Source organism: Oryctolagus cuniculus, chromosome 9, assembly GCF_964237555.1.
Source record: "Oryctolagus cuniculus chromosome 9, mOryCun1.1, whole genome shotgun sequence".
In the NCBI taxonomy this organism is placed as follows: domain Eukaryota; kingdom Metazoa; phylum Chordata; class Mammalia; order Lagomorpha; family Leporidae; genus Oryctolagus; species Oryctolagus cuniculus.
The window spans coordinates 106,694,021-106,702,603 of NC_091440.1; positions in this window are offsets into that span (position 1 = coordinate 106,694,021).

Consider the following 8,583-nt stretch of genomic DNA (forward strand, 5'->3'; position numbering starts at 1 on the left):
TGCCGTGACTCGGATATGAAGCCTAGGCAGGGTTCAGTGTCGCTCCTCCATGAAGAGGGGGAGTGACAGAACACAACAACACTTCAATGTTAGAATGTGAAGACAAAGAGATTGATGAAATGCCTGAAATGGAATTCAAAAGATTAAGCACAGGATTACTCAGAAGCAATGAGAAGCAAATTCACAAGTTAGAGAAATCCATACATGACATGGAAGGAAAATTTTCCCATAAAATTGAGATTTAAGAGAAACTTTATTAGAAATAAAGAATTCAATATGTCAAATAAAATATACAATGGGAAGCCTTAACAGCAGACTTTGTGAGGCAGAAAAAAGAATATACAAGATAGAAGACAAATCTTTGGAGACTGGTCAGCCAGACCAAAGAAAAGAATAAATTAGAAAAATTAAAAGCATTGTTGGAGATTTATGGAATATTATCAAATGATCAGTCTAAGGAATTCCTGAAGGAGTGTAAAGAGAGAATAGGTTAGAAGGCCTATTTAGTGAAATAATTACAGAAAAACTCCCTCATTTGGAGAAAGAAAGGGACATCCAAGTACAGGAAGCACATAGAACTCCTAATAGTCATGACCAGAAATGATCTTCATCATGACAAACTGTATCCAAACTTTTGACAGTAAAACATAAAGAAAAGATTCTAAAATGTGCAAGAGAGAAATGCCATATTACTTTCAGAGGATCTCCAATTAGACTCGCAGAAGACTTCTCATTAGAAATCCTACAGGCTAGGAGAGAATGGAGAGATACAGCGCAGGTCTTAAAAGAAAAAAAACTGTTAACCCAGAATACTGTATCCTGCAAAGCTCACATTTATGAAATAAAGACCTTCCTTAACAAACAAACTGAAAGAACTTGTCCCCACTCATCCAGCCTCACAAATGATGCTTAAGGATGTGCTACACACAGAAACACAGAAAGATAGTATCATTACAAAATAACATTAAGGCAGAAAATCTCCCAGTAAAAGTACAAAGGAAATCCAAAGGAAACAATAGGAATATTTATGGAAAAATGGCAGGGCCAAGTCATTACTTATCAATAGACACCTTGAATGTAAATGGCCTGAATTCTCCAGTTAAAAGATACAGACTGGCTGAATGGATTAAAAAACAAGACCCATCTATTTGCTGCCTCAACAGCACACCTCACAACACCAAACACACCTCACTAACAAAGAAACATGCAAACTGAAAGTGAATGGGTGGAAAAAGATATTCCATGCTAATGGAAAGTAAAAATGAGCAGGTGTAGCCTTCCTAATATCTGGCAAAATAGACTTTAACACAAAAAATTTAAAAGAGACAAACAAGGGCACTATGTAATGATAATGGGATCAATTCAACAGGAAGATGTGACTATAATAAATGGGTATGCACCAAAAACTATTTAAAATACATGTTAATGGATCTAAAAGGAGATATAGATTCCAATACAATAGTAATGGGGGACTTCAACACCCTACTTTCATCAATGGACAGATTAACTAGACAGAAAATCAAAAAAGAAAAAATAGAGCTAATCAACACTATGGAACAAATGGAATCAACTGATATCTATGAAACCTTTCATTCTACAGCTGCAGAATACACATTCTTTTCATTAGTGCATAAATGACAATGCAACATATCAAAGCTTATGGGATACAGCAAAAGCATGTTCAGATGGAAGTTTATAGTAATTGGTGCCTATCACAAAATTGGAAAGGTGCCAAATAAATGACTTATGAATGCATCTCAAGGATCTAGAAAAACAAGAACAACTGAAACCCAAAATTGGTAAGAGGAAAGAAATAATTAAAATTAGAGAAGAAATAAACAAAATTGAAACAAGTATTTGAAAAGTTGGTAAATGAAGAGGTGGTTTTTTTTTTTTTTTTTTTTTTTTAATAAACAAAACTGATACATCATTGGCTAGATTCCTGGACACATTACAGCCTACCAAAATTGAGTCATGAAGACACAGAAAATGTAAATACGCCAATAACCAAGTCAGGGATTGAATCAGTAATAAAGACCCTCCCAATAAAGAAAACCCCAAGACTGGATGGCTTCACTGTTGAATTCTACCAGACATTTAAAGAACTAAATCCAATTCTTCTCAAGCTATTCAAAACAATTGAAAGGGAGTGAATAGTCTCAAATTCCTTCCTAAACCAGAAAAATAAACAACAGAGAAAGAACTATAGACCAATATCCCTGATGAACCTAGGTGAAAACCCCCCCAACAAAATACTAGCTAATCAAATCCAACAACACATCAGAAAGATCACTCACCTGGACCAAGTGGGATATATCCCTGGTATGCAGGGATGGTTCAACATTCGCAAATCAATGTGATACATCATATTAACAAACTGTAGAATAAAAGTCATATGATTATCTCAATAGATGCAGAGAAAGTGGCACTCATTGGGCCGGCGCCGTGGCTCAATAGGCTAATCCTCCACCTTGCGGCGCCGGCACACCGGGTTCTAGTCCCGGTCAGGGCGCCGGATTCTGTCCCGGTTGCCCCTCTTCCAGGCCAGCTCTCTGCTATGGCCAGGGAGTGCAGTGGAGGATGGCCCAGGTGCTTGGGCCCTGCACCCCATGGGAGACCAGGAAAAGCACCTGGCTCCTGGCTCCTGCCATCGGATCAGCGCGGTGCGCCGGCTGCAGCGGCGGCCATTGGAGGGTGAACCAACGGCAAAAGGAAGACCTTTCTCTCTCTGTCTCTCTCTCTCACTGTCCACTCTGCCTGTCAAAAAAAAAAAAAAAAAAAAAAGAAAGTGGCACTCATGAGAGTTTGGTAAAGTGGCAGGATATAAAACTAACACACAAAATCACTAGCCTTTGTATACACAAAGCCATGGCTGAGAAAGAACTTCTAAGATCAATTCCATTCACAATAGCTACAGAAAAAATTAAATATCTTGGAATACATTTAATCAAGGAGGTGAAAGATCTCCACAATGAAAATTACAAAACATTAAAGAAAGAAATAGAAGACACAAAAAATGTAAAAATTTTCCATGTTGGTGAATTGGAAGATAATATTAAAATGTCCGTACTACCCAAAGCAATTTACAGCTTCAATGTGATCCCAATCAAAATACCAACAACATTCTTCTCAGATCTTGGAAAAAAAAAATGATGCTAGGGGCTGGCGCTGTAGCACAGTGGGTTAAGGCCCTGGCATCCCATATGGGCACCGGTTCAAGTCCTGGCTACTCCTCTTCTGATCCAGCTCTCTGCCTATGGCCTGAGAAAGCAGTAGAAGACGGCCCAAGTCCTTGGGCCCCTGCACCCATGTGGGAGATCCAGAAGAAGCTCTTGGCTCTTGGCTTCGGATCGGCACAGCTCTGGCCTTTGCTGCCATCTGGGGGGTGAACCAGTGGATGGAAGACCTCTCTCTCTGTCTCTACCTCTCTCTGTAACTCTGTCTTTCAAATAAATAAAATAAATCTTTAAAAAAATTTTAAAAAATAAAAAGGATGCTAAAATTCATTTGGAAACACAAATGACCTGGATAGCTAAAACATTCTTATACAACAAAAACAAACCTGGAGGCATCAGAATCCCAAATTTCAAGACATACTACAGGGTAGTTATTATGAAAACAGCCTGGTACTGGCACAGAAACAGATGTGTGGACCCATGGAACAGAATAGAAACTCCAGAAATCAACCCACACATCTATAACCAACTTCTCTTTGACAAGGAGCTAAAATCAATACCTGGAGCAAGGGCAGTCTCTTCAACAGTGGTGCTGGGAAAATTGGATCTCCTCATGAAGAAGTATGAAACAAGACCCCTACCTTACAGCTTACACAAAAATCCTTTAAAAATGAACCAAGGATCTAAATCTATGACCTGATACCATCTAATTACTAGAGCAGAGCATTGGGTGAAACTCTGCAAGACATTGGCATAGGCAAAGGCTCCTTGGAAAAGACCCCAGAAGCACTGGCAATCAAAGAAAAAATAGACAAATGGTATTATATCAAGCTAAGAACTTCAATGCTGCAAAAGAAGTAGCAAAATGAAGACACAACCAACAGAATGGGAGAAAACATTTGCAAGCCAAGAAACTGATAAATGATTAAGAATCTCTAAGGAGCTCAAGAAACTGAACAACAACAAAATACACAGTCCAGTTAATAAGTGAGCAAAGGACTTGAACAGGCATTTTTCAAAAGAGGAAATTCAAATTGCCAACAGACACATGAAAAAATGCTCAGGGTCACTAGCCATCATGAAAATGCAAATTAAAACCACAGTGAGGTTTCACCTCACCCCAATTAGAATGGTTCTCACACAGAAATCAATAAACAAGAAATGCTGTTGAGGATGTGGGGAAAAAGATATTTTAATCCACTGTTGCTGGGGATGTAAACTAGTACAGCCATTGTGGGAAACAGAATGGAGATACCTCAGAAAGCTGAAATAGATACACCGTATGACCCAGCAATCTCACTCCTGGCAATTTATCCAAAATGAAATCAGCATATAAAAGAGTTATCTGTATCCTCTGTTCATTGCAACTCCATTCGCAATATCTAAGATATGGAATCAACCAGGATGCCCATCAACTGACGACTGGATAAAGACATTATTGTGTATTTGTATGATGGAATACTACTCAGCCATAAAAAGAATGAAGTCCTGTCTTTTGCAGCAAAATTGATGAAACTGGAAACAATTATACTTAGTGAAATAAGGCAGTCCCAAAAAGACAGATACCAGATATTTTCTCTGATCTGACCTAAAGAATACCAAAAATATAATGTATAGGAGTGAAATTGGCATTTTGAACTTAGATGATTGTTTATAGCCCTTGTCTCTACTGTTGAGGAACAGTGTTTTGCCTCTTACTATTTGTTGAAATTTTTATTTAGTGTAGGGTTAATCTTATGAGTATAAATTAAACTGAAAGTAGATCATTGTAAAAATTCAGAGAGGGAATAGGAGAGGAAGGAGAAAGGAGGGTGGGGTATGGGTGGGAGGGAGGGTAATGTGGGGGGTATCACTATGTTCCTACTAGCACTGGGTCGTATTCTGCTGCTTTTCCCAGGCCAGTAGCACCGGGTTGGGTTGGAAGTGGAGCAGCAGGGACACAACTAGGTGCTCATATGGGATGCTTGTATCACTGGTGGCCTCTGCCACAATGTCAGCTCTAATATGTACTGCGTTTTAAATATAATGTTCAGTGCTTGGGTTTTTATTTTTCCTTTTACAATATGGAGATTTACCAAGTAGAAATGGAAGGAAATAAGGAAGGGAGGAAAGAGGGAAAGAAGCTTATGTATGAGGAAAACTTGATGAAAATGTGTATTATTGACAATATGGAAAAACAATGCCTGGATTTCAAAATATTTTGTACACAAATAAACTTGTCTTCAAATCCATTCTCTAGGATCTGTGTGAATTACCCTCAGATAGGAGCACTCTAAGTCCCCGCATGAAAGGTCCAAACCTCTGGCTCTCACCTTACTGTAGTCATCTGCCCTAAATACAAGTTTGTTATTAAAAATGATTCCTGGGGCCGGTGCTGTGGCATAGTGGGTAGAGCTGCCACCTGCAGTTCCAGCATCCTATATGGGCACCGGTTCGAGTCCCAGCTGCTCCACTTCTGATCCAGCTCTCTGCTATGGCCCGGGAAAGCAATAGAAGATGGCCCAAGTCCTTGGGTCCCTGCACCCGTGTGGGAGATTGGGAAGAAGCTCCTGGCTCCTGGCTTTGGATCAGCCCAGCTCTGGTCATTGAGGCCATCTGGGGAGTGAACCAGCAGATGGAAAGACCTCTCTCTCTCTCTCTCTCTGCCTCTCTGTAACTCTTTCAAATAAATAAATAAATCTTTTAAAAAAAAACCCTGATTCTTTCCAGAAAAAAAGGAAAAAAATTAGCCTGTTATTGACATAGCTTTTCTTACTAACATTCATTTTTTTCTATCAATGTATATAACTTCTTTGTAAGTTTATAAAATTAGCTCCTTATCATTTATGATATCTAGTACATTATGTATATAAATTTACAATTTTTCAGTTTGTTGTGGGTATTTTTATGTACATGTTTTTCCATATAGACACATTTTTAAATTGTCAGTTGGCTTTTTAGTGACTTTTCTGGTTTAGAAAATACTCAGACAATATTAAGCCCACATGTGTGTTTTCTTCTGCAGTGCTCATGTTTTCACTCTTCATAACACTGGTATTTCATTTCAATGGGAATATTTTTCATGATTATATTTTATTTTATTATTTTTTTTTATTTTTTATTTTTTGACAGGCAGAGTGGACAGTGAGAGAGAGAGACAGAGAGAAAGGTCTTCCTTTGCCGTTGGTTCACCCTCCAATGGCCGCCGCGGCCGGCGCGCTGCGGCCGGCGCACCGCGCTGATCCGATGGCAGGAGCCAGGAGCCAGGTGCTTATCCTGGTCTCCCATGGGGTGCAGGGCCCAAGCACCTGGGCCATCCTCCACTGCACTCCCTGGCCACAGCAGAGGGCTGGCCTGGAAGAGGGGCAACCGGGACAGAATCCGGCGCCCCGACCGGGACTAGAACCCGGTGTGCCGGCGCCGCTAGGCGGAGGATTAGCCTAGTGAGCCACGGCGCCGGCCCCATGATTATATTTTTAGATGAATTTCAGAAGGTTTTTTTTGGTCTTTTTTAAAATTTATTCATTTGAAAGGCAGAGTTATAGGGAGGGAGGGAAGGAGGAAGAGAGAGAGAGAGAGACAGAGACAGAGAGACAGAGAGAGATGAAGAGATAGATAAATATTCCATCTGCTAGGTAACTCTCCAGGGCTAGGCCAGACCAAAGCCAGGAACCAGGATGACTTGGGCCATCCTCCACTGCTTTCCCAGGCTCATTAGCAGAGAGCTGGTTCGGACTTGGAGCATCTGGGGCTCAAGCCAGCACTCATATGGGATGCTGGCATCACAGGTGGTGGCTTGAACCAGTGTCATAGTGCTGGCCCCGGATTTTTTTTTAAATCCACGGAGAGTCATTGTCCAGCTTCATGGGGTACAGTATGTATGGTACTTTGTTACCAGTATACACTGTGTAATGATCAACTCAGCATATTTAGGTTGTCTGTCATCTCAATTACCATATTTTTGGTGATGGGAACATTCAAAATCCTCTCTTACAGCTATTTTGAATTATAACATACAATAGCTTTTTGAAATATCAGGAAAAATCTATTAGTTTTAAAATTCAATTGACATTAATTTTGGGGGATAATTTTGAACTGTTTTTCCTAGGATAGTGATGCTTCTAATCCAAAGCGTGTTTTCCTTTCATTCAGTGGTTAAAAATATCTTTTGCTTTCATTGTGTAAAATTTCTAGTAATTTACACTAATGACTTTATCTGTTTATTTTTTAGTAACTCTTGTAAAGGAGGGCTTCTTTTACTATCTGTCCAAAATATAATAAAGCAGTTAACTTTTTATTGAATTCTTTAAAAATATACATTTTATTTCATAGTAGAACAACAATAATGATGCCTATCTATTTTACAATATTTATATGTGGTAATGTAGGTAAAAATTTCAAAGTAAGAGTTACTAATTTACTAATGAATATTAGAAGTCTTATTCAGAAAGTCACTTCCCACCCTTTGCTCCTCCATCGCATACTTGATCCAGAAATGGCTTCAAGAAAACTATAGTGAATCAAGCCTATAAGGCACAAGCCCGGATGACCTTGTAGACTCATTTCCTTCTCTCTTTTTAGTTGTTTAGCTGAGGGGTGGGCATTTGGCAAAGTGGTTAAATGCCTCTTAGGACATCAGCATCCCATATCAGAGTGCCTGGGTTCAAGTCCTGGCTCTGCTTCCAATTCCAGCTTCCTGCTAATGCACAAAGAAGCAGGCGATGGCTTAAGTAATTGGGTCCTTGCCATTCACATAATCGACTTGGACTGTTCTTGGCTCCTGGATTCAGCCTGGCCCAGTCCTGGCTCTTGCAAGCATGAGGGGGAATGAACCAGAGGGTGGGAGATTTGTCTTGTCTTTCTTTCAAATAGAATAAAGTAGATAAGGAAATATATAAATAGCTTAGATGAGAACTGGTTCAAATAGATGTAGCCAGTCTATAGAAAGTCAACAAAACTGACTTACAAAGTTGTTCCCAGAGCATTGGGCTACAGACATTGGCCATAATTATGCACAGTCCTTGGTATGGTTCATGGGTTCCAGATCCCTTAATGTACTTCTTGTTACTTAGAGAAACTGGGTGTTCCCTAGCTCCTTGAGAACTAACCTATACATGTGTACCAGGGCGAAGAGTGATGCCTACTCTTTCTTTCACAGTACTTTCTGCACATGTTCAGTCCCCTGGCTAAGGCAACCTCTGTCAAACGTTGGCTCTGTTACAAACAGAATATCAGAGTATCTACATCAAGATTGTGACTGAGAATTGCTTACTTTCTGTTGTTTCTCCGATTGGGTGTTTATCTCCAATTAATTCTATGATATATCTGCACCATGTGATGCAAGTGATTTGTGTACCCTTGTAGGTCACTAATAATATTATCCCACTACAGTTTCAAAATCTGTTTCATGTAGTATATATACAGAAAT